General features: G+C 43.0%; 1 protein-coding gene across 5 annotated transcripts in view; it reads right to left on the bottom strand.

The window, feature by feature from the left end:
- Positions 1-14,250, bottom strand: part of SPATA13 (spermatogenesis associated 13) — a 288,804-nt gene that overhangs the window by 120,754 nt on the left and 153,800 nt on the right. For 4 of the 5 annotated variants that reach the window (XM_030562174.1, XM_030562183.1, XM_030562210.1 and 1 more), the window contains exon 1: positions 1,959-2,169. The exons of the other annotated variant lie outside the window; for it this stretch is intronic. The gene's annotated coding sequence lies outside the window, so the exon portion shown is untranslated. Of the gene's footprint in view, positions 1-1,958; positions 2,170-14,250 lie in introns of those variants that run through there. 5 annotated transcript variants of the gene reach the window in all.

The raw sequence follows: 14,250 nt of genomic DNA on the forward strand, positions 1-14,250 counted from the left end.
GCAAGGTGGAAAGTGGTGGTAGAACAGGACAGGGACAGCATGGGTGGAAGGCGATGGCATGTGCAGGGATGGCTGAGCAGAAGTGGAATGGGATAGCACGTGTGCAGGAAGGACAGGGGTGGTGGAATGAAATTCTTGCAAAGAGGGCAAGGTGAAGCGTGGTGAGGGAATAAGTTATGTGCAGGAAGGGCAGGGGTGGAAGTGGGACAAAGAATAGGATTCTGTGAGGAAAGAGGCATACTCATAAGGAGGAGAGTCTAGGTGCCTAGGATACGCCCAGGTAGAAGGGCTGGAGACTAGGAACAGGTTATGTGCAAGGAAGGCAGGGGTGGAAGAATTATATTGGAATGGGACAGACAAGTTGAGAGATGAAAAACTGAACTAAAACAGAAAGTTACACAATCTCTCAGAGGTTTTTGAAATCCTGGATAAATTGAGTGCATCAATTAAAGTAGCCCCAGACAGTTTAACCTGGCATAGCCAGCTAGCTATTGTGCAGCAGCTCCCCTGAGGTCTTACTGACCTTGGCAGCCTTGCTGGGGTTATATTTTCACATGAATAAACTGTTCTTGAACAATTTCTCCAATGTATTACGCACAAACAAGTTTTTCTTTAGCATCAGGCAAGCAAGTCTCCCCATTCCAGCGATTTCCTCCCCTCCTATAATTGTATATCTGTGTTTGTGGGACTACTAAAAGCAAAAACCAGATTTCCCCTCAATTGCTGCATCCCCCATGATTCCTCCTGCTGTCTTTAGGGACAGAGTCCTTTACTGCTCATTTTATTTTGTGGAATCCTTCCTCTTCAAGACTCCTAGAGCAACTGGTAGTGTTTATTGATCTTTCCCCACAGCTGTTCTGTTTTTTTACAGGAGGATTGAGATTGATTATCCTCAGCCCAACATGTGAAGCTCTGGCTGAGCTTTTGTCTTGCTTCCCTGAAGAGTTTACACTGGCACCAGTGGAGGTAGCAGCTTTTCAGGGATCAGTATTTATGGATGCACACATGGCAGAAGTTAGACTTCGGCTCCCTCTTCACCACAAAAATCATTGTTTTTTTTATGATGAATTCTAAGATCTCTTTAGAAAACTTTAGACCAGTGGTTTTCAACCTTTTTTCATTTGCAGAAACCTAAAAAATTTCAAATGGAGGTGCGGACCCCTTTGGAAATCTTAGGCACAGTCTGCAAACGCCCAGGGGTCTGTGGATCACAGATTGAAAACCACTGCTTTAGACCAACTCAGGGGTGGGGAGAGAGCAGAGAGCTGTGCTGGCAACACAGGGAAGGGCTGGAGGGGCAAACAGGTGGGTGGGATTGGAAAGAACCAAGGGGAGCATCTGGGGCAGCACATAATGAGCTTCTAAAGCAGATGGGCAGTTCCCAGCATCAGCTTTTTCATTTCACTAATTTTCTTGATATCTCTCTGCTGAATTCTACTAGTCAGATCACCCATTTGACTAATTTACCAGACCACATATGAAGGGATATAACAACAATACACAAAACATATACACAGAGTTATGTACATACACATACAACACACATATACACATATGCAAATTACTCTAAACCAAAACCCCAGATACAAACACTCCTAAACTTTGGGGGTATTGCAAGTCCATATCTGGATTTTGTTGCAAATTTTGCAGGTCACTTTTATTACAGAGAGCTGAGCTCCAGAGTTGAACACCCTGAACTTTGAAAGCCAGATTCAAATTTTGCAGCTTGAGCCTGTCTCCATTAATTTAGCACCTTTCATCTCAAATTGCTTTACAAACTACAGAAATGCAGCCACCTCTGGGATGGGATGGCAGCAGTCAACTGACATGCAGTTAGCTGCATAATACTGAGGGATAGAATGTGAATATAACATTAATGAGAGTCAGTAACTTATCAAAGGAAGCAGAAAAAAGGAAAAGAAAAGGAAACAAATTATCCAAAATTATTACTGTCTTACCTCTCTGTGGATTCAAAAGAAAGTGAAGCAGTAACCTTTAAATCACAACTCCTTTCCAGAAACAAGGTGAAGATCCCAGAATGTCTATTAAGCAGCAAGAAGAAAACCTAAAGGCACTTTAGTGACCTTCCAAAGCACCTAAAAAAGCTGTCCTGTTTATCCTGTTGCTAACACAGTTTATCCTTCCTAAGCCTGGGCGAAGCATAGTTTAACTCCAACTGAGTAACTCAAAGGCTTCTCAAAGTGAGCTTGAAAGCTCAGAACACTAGAGTGTTTTCTGTAGGAACCTCCACACCAATCAGAAGCTTCAGTGCCTCCCCCTACTCTGTGGTGGGAGGTACAGCTGGAAAAGCATGTCAGTTTAAGAACAAGAATACGCTTCATAATTTTTTCCTCAGCCTTTTTGGAGACGTCTGTCCTTGAGAAAAATACCTGAATCCTGTCATTTGTTGACACAGTAACCACACCTAACTTTTTCCTGCTTCAGAAGCTGCAGAAAACAATTCATCATGAGAAAGATTTATCCAGCCTGCAGCACTGTGGTTTTACGTGGTTTTGCTTTTCAGTAGGAAAGAAAAATAGACCGTGTTTGTATTTATACACTGGAGACTTCACACCTGGCCCAATTATGTCTCATTGGGACAGTTTTACCAGTTAGGATCTAAAGATCTTTAACATCTCTTAACAGGAAACATATTACAGAGTAAAAGGAAAACTCATTATTGAAATAAACAGTCCATTTGACAAGCACAAGCAAAGGAAAACATTCCGAGTTGGAATTAGGTCCCTAAAAATGTTTAGTATTTTTTTTCCCTGACTGGCCCAAGCCAATTGCTTGAATTTCTCTAAAGAAATGTAGTAACATCTCAAAACTTCCCATAGCATTTGTAAAATACACAAAAAAGATTTGGTGGAATAATGTAGTGCCAAATTCTGGCTTTAAGATACATATAAATGTGCACAGAACTAGCCGAAGCCAGAAAACAAACCTGTGGAATGACACTGTTGCATCCTGAGCTGACTTTCCCAAAATCCATGGAGCTGATGCTCCACGCACTCAGTCCTGTTGGATGGGTGAGATAGGGAGTATTCCAAGGCAGGGCTGACATGCATTTTAATGCACCTCCCCATCGGCTGTCCCTGCATACCTCTCCCCTTTGGATCTCGTGCTCTTGTCACTGTTGGAGCAGGCTGGCCTCAACATAGGTGCTTTGGAAGAGTTCAGCTGAACTCATTTGGAAGGGGTAGGCAAAATAATGAGCGGTGGAATCTGGTCTATTGATTTGAAAAATGTCATTAGCAGCATTTTAATACCAATGTTGTTTTTATATATTACTTAAAAAAATACATCCCATTTACAGGTCTCTCAAGGAGCCACATCCTGCATTCCTCACCTAGGCAAACTCCTTTAGGTAAGGGCTGAGAATACTCTGCAAGCTTGGCCGAATATTAAAATAACAGATCCACAGAGGGTCTTCATTCTCGGGGTCCTCATTGACATCAGTAGCTGGAATGCTGTTTTAGAAGCATCTGTGACTTGATAAACTGATTTTGACATTACATGAAAAAATCACTTTACAGAGAAGAAAGAGAAAGGAGCCTGTCTTAAGTTGTCAAACATGCCTTATAATGTGGGTTGCCTCCTTTTTTGGACAGCCAATCGGAGACATCCTGGCTCAATTCTGAAATAAAATTCCAGCATCAATATATGGGTGGAAAATATTTCTCAACATATTTTCAATTCAAATATAGACCTCCCATACAATAGATGATATACTAGAACAAGCTTTTTTATTTTAGTAAACCAAAATGTATGATGCTTATGAAACCATGGTGCACAAAATGCTGACCTGCAATTTATCTGGATTCTCTTGCTCCTGCTCATCAAAATCATACAGACAAAAAGACGCTCAGCAGAGTACATCTGGCTTTTATAAGGGGTTGGGTTTTTAAAGTTCTTTCAGATATATTTATTCTTAAATCCTGCTTGATTTAACCACAATAGTAATGTTACTGAAGTCAGTATGAATAAGGATCAGTCATATCACCTAGGTTAGGAAGGATGGTCCAGTGGTTAAAACACTAGCCTAGGACTTGGCCGACTAAGAAGTCTCTGTTCCACCATAGGCTTCCTGTCTGACCTCATGCAAGTCACTTAGTATCTCTGGGTAGGTCGGACAGCCCACGGCACTGAGACTTCCTGCCTGGGCCAACAGATGGGGGCTTGCCGGGCTCGCACTAGCACTCTAAAGACAGCTGTGCAGACAGTGCTTTGCAGTTGTGGCTCAGGCTGGCGCTCGGGTTCTGGTGCCTAGGAAGGTAGGGGAGAGGTTCCTCAGTCAGTGTAGGTAATTTACTGAATCCTTCCATCCACGTAGCACTAGCTAAACCAGGATTTAGGTTGGCTTAACTATGCCACTCGGGTGGGGATTTTTCACACCTCTGAGCAATGGAGCAATGTAGTTAAATCAACCTAATTTTCTAGTGGTGGACTAGGCCAATGATAGAGAGATGTGTCACATGCTCTGAATTTTAATTTCAGTAGGTAATTAGTACATATTCCTGATCATTTGAAACTGGTTATCGGCAGGCACCCTGGATATACAAGTCCACTCTCCTCAGCATGGACCTATTTTGTTCTAAGAGTTGACTTATATGCAGGGCCGGTACCATTTAGGCAGCCTAGGCAATTGCCTAGGGTGCCAGGATTATTGAGGGGGCGGCACTTTGCCGGGGTGGCGGCAGGCGGCTCTGGTTGACCTGCCGCACGCATGCCTGCGGAGGGTCCGTTGGTCCGCGGCTCCAGTGGAGCTGCCGCAGGCATGCCTGCGGAGGGTCGGCTGCTCCTGCGGATCCGGTGGACCTCCCGCAGGCATGCCTGCGACAGCTCTACCAGAGCCGTGGGATCAGTGCGGGGGGCGGCGAAATGGCCGTGTGCCTAGGGCGCGAGAAACCCTGGCACCGGTCCTGCTTATATGGGCCTTGATCTTCCATCAAACATGAAACATATAAAGACACAACATCAGGTAAAAAAGTGACATTCACAGGAACAAAACTAGATTTGATTTCCTTCAATGAGTCCTAGCTCATAGGTAGAGAAAATATTTTCGTCTTAGCCATGGGCAGAAATAGTGAGTACAACATTTCTATACGTTAAACACAAATGACATGATACTATGGACAAAATTTCCAAAGTGACTTAGGAACTTTGAAAGTCAATGGCACTTAGATATATAAGTAACTTTGGTGCTTTTGAGAATTGCACCCTATGTAAATAAAGTGAATCAATTTTTTGTGCAATACAATATTAATGGACAAAAACACCCTCAAACATTTCACAAGTTATCATTAACAGGGTTCTAGAAATACCATTCCTAGTTAAGATACATACTATAGTTTCCAGTGGTGTTAGCGTTGCTTATTTGAATCTGTTTTCTGCCAAAGAGTGTGAAGAGATCATACTGACACTGTTTACTCATGTATTATACAATAACTGGAATGCCTTAGAATACGTAGAGGGTTTAGAATGGAGGTGTTTAAGCAGTTTCATTATGGGATGTCATGACATAACTGGAGATAGCTTAGTCTGGGTATTACAATTAGTCTCATAGAGTAAGAGTTTGATTGATCAGATTGCAGAAAGGTTCCATGTCATTTTATAATGGGACTTTGGAAAACAAAAGCACAAATCAGCATAAGAAACAGATTCTTGTGCATAAACATCATGCAAAAAATCACTAGCAGCAGCTCACTGCAGTATTTGCCAGCTATCTTATTTGTGCTCTGATTCGTGGAGAAGCACTTAATCCTCTGTGAATTCTGGCCAGGGTTTATGGTTAAGTGCAGATAGCAGGGGACATAAGAACATAAGAACGGCCATACTGAGTCAGACCAAAGGTTCATCTAGCCCAGTGTCCTGTCTACCGACAATGGCCAATGCCAGGCGCCCCAGAGGGAGTGAACCTAACAGGTAATGATCAAGTGATCTCTCTCCTGCCATCCATCTCCACTCTCTGACTGACAAAGGCTAGGGACACCATTCCTTACCCATCCTGGCTAATAGCCATTTATGGACTTAATCACCATGAATTTATCCAGTTCTCTTTTAAACGCTGTTATAGTCCTAGCCTTCACAACCTCCTCAGGTAAGGAGTTCCACAAGTTGACTGTGCGCTGTGTGAAGAAGAACTTCCTTTTATTTGTTTTAAACGCGCTGCCCATTCATTTCATTTGGTGGCCCCTAGTTCTTGTATTATGGGAATAAGTAAATAACTTTTCCTTATCTACTTTCTCCACATCACTCATGATTTTATATACCTCTATCATATCCCCCCCTTTTCTCCTCTTTTCCATGATGAAAAGCCTAATCTCTTTAATCTCTCCTCATATGGGACCTCTTCCAAACCCGTAATCATTTTAGTTGCCCTTTTCTGAACCTTTTCTAGTGCCAGTATATCTTTTTTGAGATGAGGAGACCACATCTGTACGCAGTATTCGAGATGTGGACGTACAATCGATTTACATAAGGGCAATAATATACTCTCCATCTTATTTTCTAGCCCCCTTTTTTATTATTCCTAACATCCTATTTGCTTTTTTGACTGCCTCTGCACACTGCATGGATGTGTTCAGAGAACTATCCATGATGACTCCAAGATCTTTTTCCTGATTCATTGTAGCTAAATTAGCTTCCATCATATTGATTGCCTTTCATTACCTGCTATTTATTTCTAGGGTCTGTTTTGTGTGACAATAGATTTTCAGCTGGATTTTTAAAGCTTAATTATTCAGACAACATACTCAGCACCTCTTCCATTGTCACATGTACTGGTGACCTATTTGGTGGAAGATCACAGAATGGGATGAAGAAGCTTACTTTTGTCCTTCCTTAGGATCTTTGCATTAAGGTACCAAACAAGGTGAAGTTAACCCAGCAAAATGCCTCTCTGTGTCACCTCCTAAGTCCTTTAATACAAAATTATAACCTTTCTGTAGGTTTTTGAACTATCCTATCAAATTTAATTGAGAATTATATCCCTGCAATAGAATGCTATAGGATGACTTAAAAAATTAAAGAAAAAAGATCACTCTCTATTGCAGGCCTGCACAACTCGTAAAGCAGTGAAGGCCATATTACTCCAAAGAAAAAGCTGAGGGCCAAAATCCCCTGGCCCCGCCAAAACACACACCCTCAGCGCCGCCCAGCCCTGCCAAAACACCCTCCCCATATTACTGCACACAGCAATACCAAAAATTAAAATACTGAAAATGGATGCCCCCCTCCAGTCACCAACTCACCGCTTGCCTCCTCGCCCCCCCAAGTATAAAGTCTCGTCGCCACTGCCTGCCCACCTGCCTGCTCAGCTTGTCATCCCCCATGAAATAAGGGGAGGGGAAAAGGGGGACAGCTTGAAGGGATTTTCTGGAGCTATGAACTAAGGGGAGAGGAAAGGGGAGCAGTGTGAAGGGATTGGATGCGACTGTCCAACACACAAACACAGGGGCTGCAGGGAGCCTGGGGGGAGTGGGAGCAGTGTGATAGGGGCCGGGGAGGGGGAAGGTCCCTGGACCAGGAAAGGAGGCAGCAGTTGGGGCAGGGCAGGTGCAACACACACACACACACTCACACACACACACCTCCCTCCCCCAGGGATTTCCTGGCTGCCCACAGACAGTTCAACCCCTCAATCACTACGGAGGCCATCCTGGGACCAACCAGCACAGTAGCCATCCCACCCTGCCCCCAACCAAAGAGGGGGGATGGGTGAGTCTTGGCCCAGTTTACCTAAAGGGGAGGAGGGATAGCTCAGTGGTTTGAGCATTGGCCTACTAAACCCAGGGTTGTGAGTTCAATCCTTTAGGGGACCATTTAGAGATGGGTCCTGCTTTTTAGCAGGACTAGATGATCTCCTGAGGTCCCTTCCAACCCTAACCTTCTATGATTCTAAGCTGCAGCTCAAGCCCAGGGTCGGGCGCCCCTACCCTCACTTGGCACTTCCCACCTCAGGCTATGAGCCCTCCCCACCCCAGTGCAGGGGGCAAACCCAGCAGCCCCACCCCAGTGCTTGTCTGCAGGCCGCCCAGGGGCCACATGTTGTGCAGGCCTGCTCTATTGAATTACATAGTTTTAAATTATTTTTTTAGAACCCAATTGGTTACATCCTTGTTCCATTCTTCAGAATTTTTCAATAAAGGGCAGCAGAACACTAAGCCAAATTTTTTTTTTTAGAATCTCCCACAGTAAAGACACAAAGGATATTTCTATACTAGAAATGCTACAGCAGCACAGCTGCAACTATGCCACTGTAGTGTAGACACTTACTCCAGCAGTGGAAGGGGTTCGTCTGTAATGTAATAAATCCACCTCTCCAAGAGGTGGTAGCTAGGTAGACACTGGGACTTTGGTTGGCTTAACTACATCTCTCAGAAGTGTGAATTTTTCCCATCCCTGAGTGAGGTCAACCTAACTTTCTAGTGTAAACCAGCCCTCATATAAAACAAAGAACACTTTATGGCCTGTGCCTTCTCCTGCTTAAGTCAAAGACAAAATTCCCCTTGCTTTCAAAGGGAAAGAGATAAGAAGTGACTACGGCTATGTCTACATTAGCATTTTGTCAGTAAAACTTTTGTTGGGCAGTGGTGTGAAAAATCAACCCCTGACCAACATACGTTTTACTGAGAGAAGCACCCGTGTGGACAGTGCCATATCGGCATGAAAAGCTCGTTGGGGGTGCTTTAATTATGCCAACGGGAGAGAGCTCTTCCATACAGCTGTGCTGCTGGAAGATCTGTAGGGTAGACATAACCTACGTGGAAAAGGCATAACCTGTACCCATAAACCAGAGATGGGTGAAATCAGCACCTGTAGTTGTTTTACCTTTCTCATCCAATCAGCAAACTGTGCACTTGGGCCCCAATTCAGCAAAGCATTTAAGCATAAGTTTTGTGGTCAAGTGTTTTACTGGACGATTCTGTTAAAATATCACAGATTTACAGACAAACACACAATAACCAAGCTTGAGGCACATATACTGAGTCTCTGCTGCCTATACTTACATTTACTGTAGCTACTAGGATCATGCACAAACTGATCTGACTGTCCCTAGGGCTTAGTTTACAAGTAATCATCAGTTCAGATGGGCAGCTTAAATAATTATTGGAGAGGGTATCATTCCCTGTGGTGCAAAGGTGCGACTCCCATGAAAGGGTTGATTTATGTAAGGCTACTGCTTCCAGGGGATTGATCCACCAATGAATGTTTGTTCTGATGATGTAATGCCTGTAACTGGATAACCTGCCAGAGGGCTTTGGTGGCTGAAGTTTTTGTGGAGCCAGAGGGAGGTGGAATCTCTCTGCAGCTTGCTTGTGCAGTTTCAGTTAAGCTCATGTGTATTAATCTCTTACTAAAATCAGCTATTTTCTTAACTCAGCTCAAGAATGTTAAATAGTTTTACTGTAAACACAATTATTCTGCCATGCTAGCACTGAAAATATCACCACCACCTTATACTTCACCACACCTGATGGCACTTACATGCTAATAAACAAAGAGTACTTGGGTAGCTGAGGGAAGGAATTCATGGAGTGTCAAATATTAGTAGGAAGTGTTAGCACACTAGAGTGTACTGCTGCAGTTACCTGTGGCATGAGTTCAGAAACATTCTAGGGACGTCGCTTCACCTCATTTCACACCTTAATGTGAGCACCTTATTGCCAAACTTCCATCTCCCATTCCTTGACCTTCTGCCAAACTGGTCCCCACAGCACAACGTACCACCGCAAGGAGAGGCTGAACAGTTTGTCTGAGTAAGCTTTAAAAATCCATTGTCAGCCAAAACAGTCCCTATAGAGGAAGCTTTTTATGGCATTGTTTGGGTTCTTACACCATTCTCTCAAGTAAATGGTCTTAACTGGGCCATTAAGGCACAGCCCTTAGTAGGGAGGATGTGGGGAGCACATTCAGGAAAGCAAAAGGCTACACGTGTGCCTTGGGGAACTGCAAGAGGGAAGGCTTCCTGTGTCCTCCACATCTTGTGGAGCCATGCACAGCCTGCCTATTAGGTTGACTGCATTCATCTGTGTTGCAAGGGAGCTTGGATGGGGTATCCCTCCCTGTACAAACATTGTGGGAAAAGCACAACTGGTACATTTTGGAGCAAATTCTAAAGACATGGAGAGGGCAATATTGTGAGGATGAAAACTGCTCCTGAAGGGAGCAACAGGACCCATAGCACCCTCCAGAAATGCCTCAGAATACCTGAGAATCCAAAGCAGATGACCCAGTTGTGAATGACTTATGTGTGTGTGAGGTAGCACAGGAAGCTCCTAAACCCTTTCAGTTCCTGCTTTTTGCCTACTTGCAACAGCACCTCTTCTGTTGTGTCTGACAGGAGCAAAGCCTTCTGGGACAGATTAACTCCACTAGTAACGGGTAGGCAGTCGACATAAAAACAGGTTCTGGAGACCACAGCACAGTGCCCACTGAACACTAAAATCTATATTTACTTTTGCTCATTAAAGATTTGCAAGGAGGGCGGCAAAGTCTGAAGGATGGTGACAATTTTTTCCCCATTGCCTTCTGGCCAGCACAGTTCTGTTAATTATTAAAGGACACCTGTTAGAAATTCAGAAGTTTTTAAAAGTGTTAGAAGTTTGCTTTTGAGTGGGGCTGGAGGGGCCAGGGGAAGAGATTTAATGTCATCCTGTGATTTCTGACTGTTCAGTCAAGTCTCTGCATTCATTCTTACTATGTAGAAGTGTGTGCTGGGTTCCGTTTATTGTAGGGCCCTTAATATTTGTTGAGAATGTAAGTTTTGCTGTCATTAACCATTATCAAGCAATGCACTTAAGCAGGTGTTTCATTTTAAGTCCTGTTGATGTCAATGGAACTAATTACATGCTAGAAATTAAGCATATCCTTAAATACTTTGTTGGTTTAGAATTATAGTATGTTTTTCTTAAAAAAAACCTCCCAAATTGTATAAGAATTGCTTATAGGGAGACAGTTGTATTCACTGTACCCTTTAGCATCATTCACCCATGGCAACAAATGTTTTTTCCAGACTCCTCATTTACAGGGAGAAAGAAACCTTGTGGGTTAGATGCCCTCCCTTCTTAAAAGGAAAATCCTGTTACTGTGCTTAGAACATTAGTATACAAGGCTCTTGTCCTGTTGGCCTAATAAGTTGTAAGACCAGTTTGTATTCAACTTTGCCTGGCAGGTTTAATTTCCTCCTTTACCCATAAATATTCCCTGTGGCTGGACAGCGTGCTGACAGCAGTGGAGTTTGCAGGCTGCGTGCTTTCTCAGGCATATCCTCTTGGGGGACAGGACAGCATTGTTTGATCAGAGCTATGATGTCATTTTTGCAATATGTTCTTCCCTAGTTTAAGCCAAGTTCTGATACTAACAGTGGCCTAGGGCAAATAACTGTACTAGAATCTGCCACCATTATTCAGGCTGTATAGTCCCAAGAAAAGCTGGCTACTAAGCTGCTACTCAATGTGAGTACGTATGTCTGAATCAGGCCCAAAGAATTTTGGGTCTAAAACCCATGAATACAGGGGGGAAAAATAACACCTTCTCTCCCTCTCTCTTTCCTATACACATAAAAATAGTGATAACTAGATAAACTTCCAGGTGAGTTTTTGTTTTTCCATCCTGACTCTTTAAAGGTTTACCTGCAAAATGGGTGCAAGTCAATGATACGTTATTTTGCACTTGTATGGTAACCAGTCTTGGTGTGTGCGCACAGCACCCTTCAGAGCTATCTATTGATGTTACTGTTTTTAGGAGCACAAACAATCCATGAAATAAAAGGCTGTTCCAAGGCTGTGGGCAGACCTGGAGGGTATGCATTTAATGAAGATTTTAATAAGCCATTCCCTCTGAATTTACAGCCCAGCCCTTTGACAATGCCCAACCCACTGCCACGGGCTAATGCATAAAGGTACTGTAAAATGCCTTTTAATTATGTACTGTGAAGTTCAGAGGAGTCAGGGTGTGACAGTAACATCCCACATTTCCACTCCTGGCCCTGGCTCTCTTAGTGTGTGTGTTCAGCTCCTACCAATAGATTTTTTTTTAAAAGAACTAATTAGCCTTGCGTGCTTATTAGATTTCTGGAAATGCTGAGAGACTAATAGTTAACTTGTTCTTAAAAGTTTTTTCATTTTATGCAGATTTATCAATATCTTGACATACTCTTCAGTGTAGCTAATATAGACCACAATAGTGAGTGCCCTGGAAAGGCTAGTGTATTAACTGAACCACTTTTCATATTTTACATGCTGTCTTTTGCTAATAGTCCTTAAGATCTGAATGTCTGGAAGGCGATGGAACATTCTCAGTGGAGAGCCCTCAACGCTGGAATTCACTATCCCATTGGTTCATCAGAACCTGAGTGTGTTGACTTGTTTTTTGCTGATCTATTCACTGTGGGCCAGATCCACACAGGACCACTTACATGCTACTTGACACTCAGAAATTCTGAGGGATGACAGGACAAAAGCAAAAGTGGCCAGAAGGGGAGGGATTTGGATGAACTCTGTAAGAACTAGGAACCTTAAGACTACAATAACTTCTGAGAATTTACCAAGAAGAGAGGATTTGAGGGACCTGTCCCGGTCATGAGACTGTAAGGAGATAAAGGGAAGTTGGGAGGGGCTTTCTTTCCTCTGGCTATTGAGAGAAATCTTCCCTTTTGAACCATATTCTTCCAATTGAGAACTGTTTTAGAACTCACTATGTCTGGGTCACACTATGCCGTTCTGTCTTCCATCCACAGGTTATACTAAACAGCTACTTCAGGGCATTGCTTCAAAGCTGTGTGGCTGTGAATCCTGGCTAGGCAATTCAGTTCCAACTCTGTACCACAGTGTGAGGCCAGAATTTAATCAGATGACTTTTGCTTAATATGGGGAAGGTGTGGAGAAAAAATGTCTCCTATTTGGGAGAGGACCCCTTTTAGTTTGACTCTGCCAATAAGTCACCTGTATTGCTTATCATTTGCAGCTGTGCTGAGAGTCTTCTGCCTGAGTGCATTAATTTACTTTTGGATTTAATAAACTCTGACCTGCTGGAGCCATTTACCCCGATCTAGTGGAGACATTTACTCTTGCATTTAGGCCCTCAGTTACTATGGTGACAAATGCAATGGCAATGACAATACATTAAATAAACTGAAACACTAACAGAGCTACTTATAGATATTAAAAATAAGACTGTGCCTTAGGGGTGGATGAACCCTAACATGTGAGGGTTCTGATTTGCACCAGAATCTGAACCCTGGCCTTCCTCTTCATCCCATACTCTTGGAGCTAACTTCCATGAACTCTTCTGACCCTGAGGTGACAACGTAGCCAATTAGTCCTCCTGCCTGCATTTTGGAGAGGGTCTTGTGGAGAATTGGGGTTTTTTTTGCCATCCACTTTCCTTGAATAGCCTCATTGGTGTTCCTCTCTGCTGACCCCAGCTCACAAAGGCAAGATTTGGCTCAGCAGACTCAGAGACCGATCTAGATTTCTGCTTCAACTCTTTTCCTAGCCACAGTGGTGATAATGACATTTTGACCCACATAATAATGATAAATTCCATTTCCTTGGATAATTGAGGCTATAGCTCTTATAAACAATAGGTTACTGTTGCAGCTATTTCTTAGTTGAACACTGTAGCTATTTGGTTATAAGGGAAGATGGTATCCCAAGAATCAATCAAATGTTATGAAATGTTCTGCTGCTTTACTGTTCTAGAATCATCATTTCCTTATTTTGTGGAAAACCAGCTTTCCTTCTGCTGAAGAAGCCCAGCATATGCTTTAAAGACATAGAAAACTAGGCAAAATCAGTGTTTATATAAAAGGATGAAGTTTGTTTAGGAAGGAAACCTGGCTGTATTTCACACAGAAGATCTTTTCAAGCATTAATTTAGTACTATTTATTTGGCCTTGACTGGCATGCCTGAAAGTGTTTATGAGTAAGAACAGGACAGTTTAAACTGTTGGAGCATCTATAAAGAAATGACTATGACATAGATCAAGCCATTCATGCTGCTGCCACTTAAGGCAGTGCAGTTTCCTCACAGCCTTGTATTTGGATTTTAAGCGAGCAAATGGCAATCCCCTGATACAAATAGGAGGGGGATGGCTCAAAGGAGAGCTTGCCCAGATCCCGGTTATGGATCAAGCATAATATATCTTGGGATTCCAAAGTAGCTAACTTATCCCCATTTAGGTTTCCATAGGGATTAACTTAAAGACTGATACAGTGGAATAACATTCATCTGTTCAAGTTT

This window comes from Gopherus evgoodei, chromosome 1 (assembly GCF_007399415.2).
Source record: "Gopherus evgoodei ecotype Sinaloan lineage chromosome 1, rGopEvg1_v1.p, whole genome shotgun sequence".
Taxonomy (NCBI): Eukaryota; Metazoa; Chordata; order Testudines; family Testudinidae; genus Gopherus; species Gopherus evgoodei.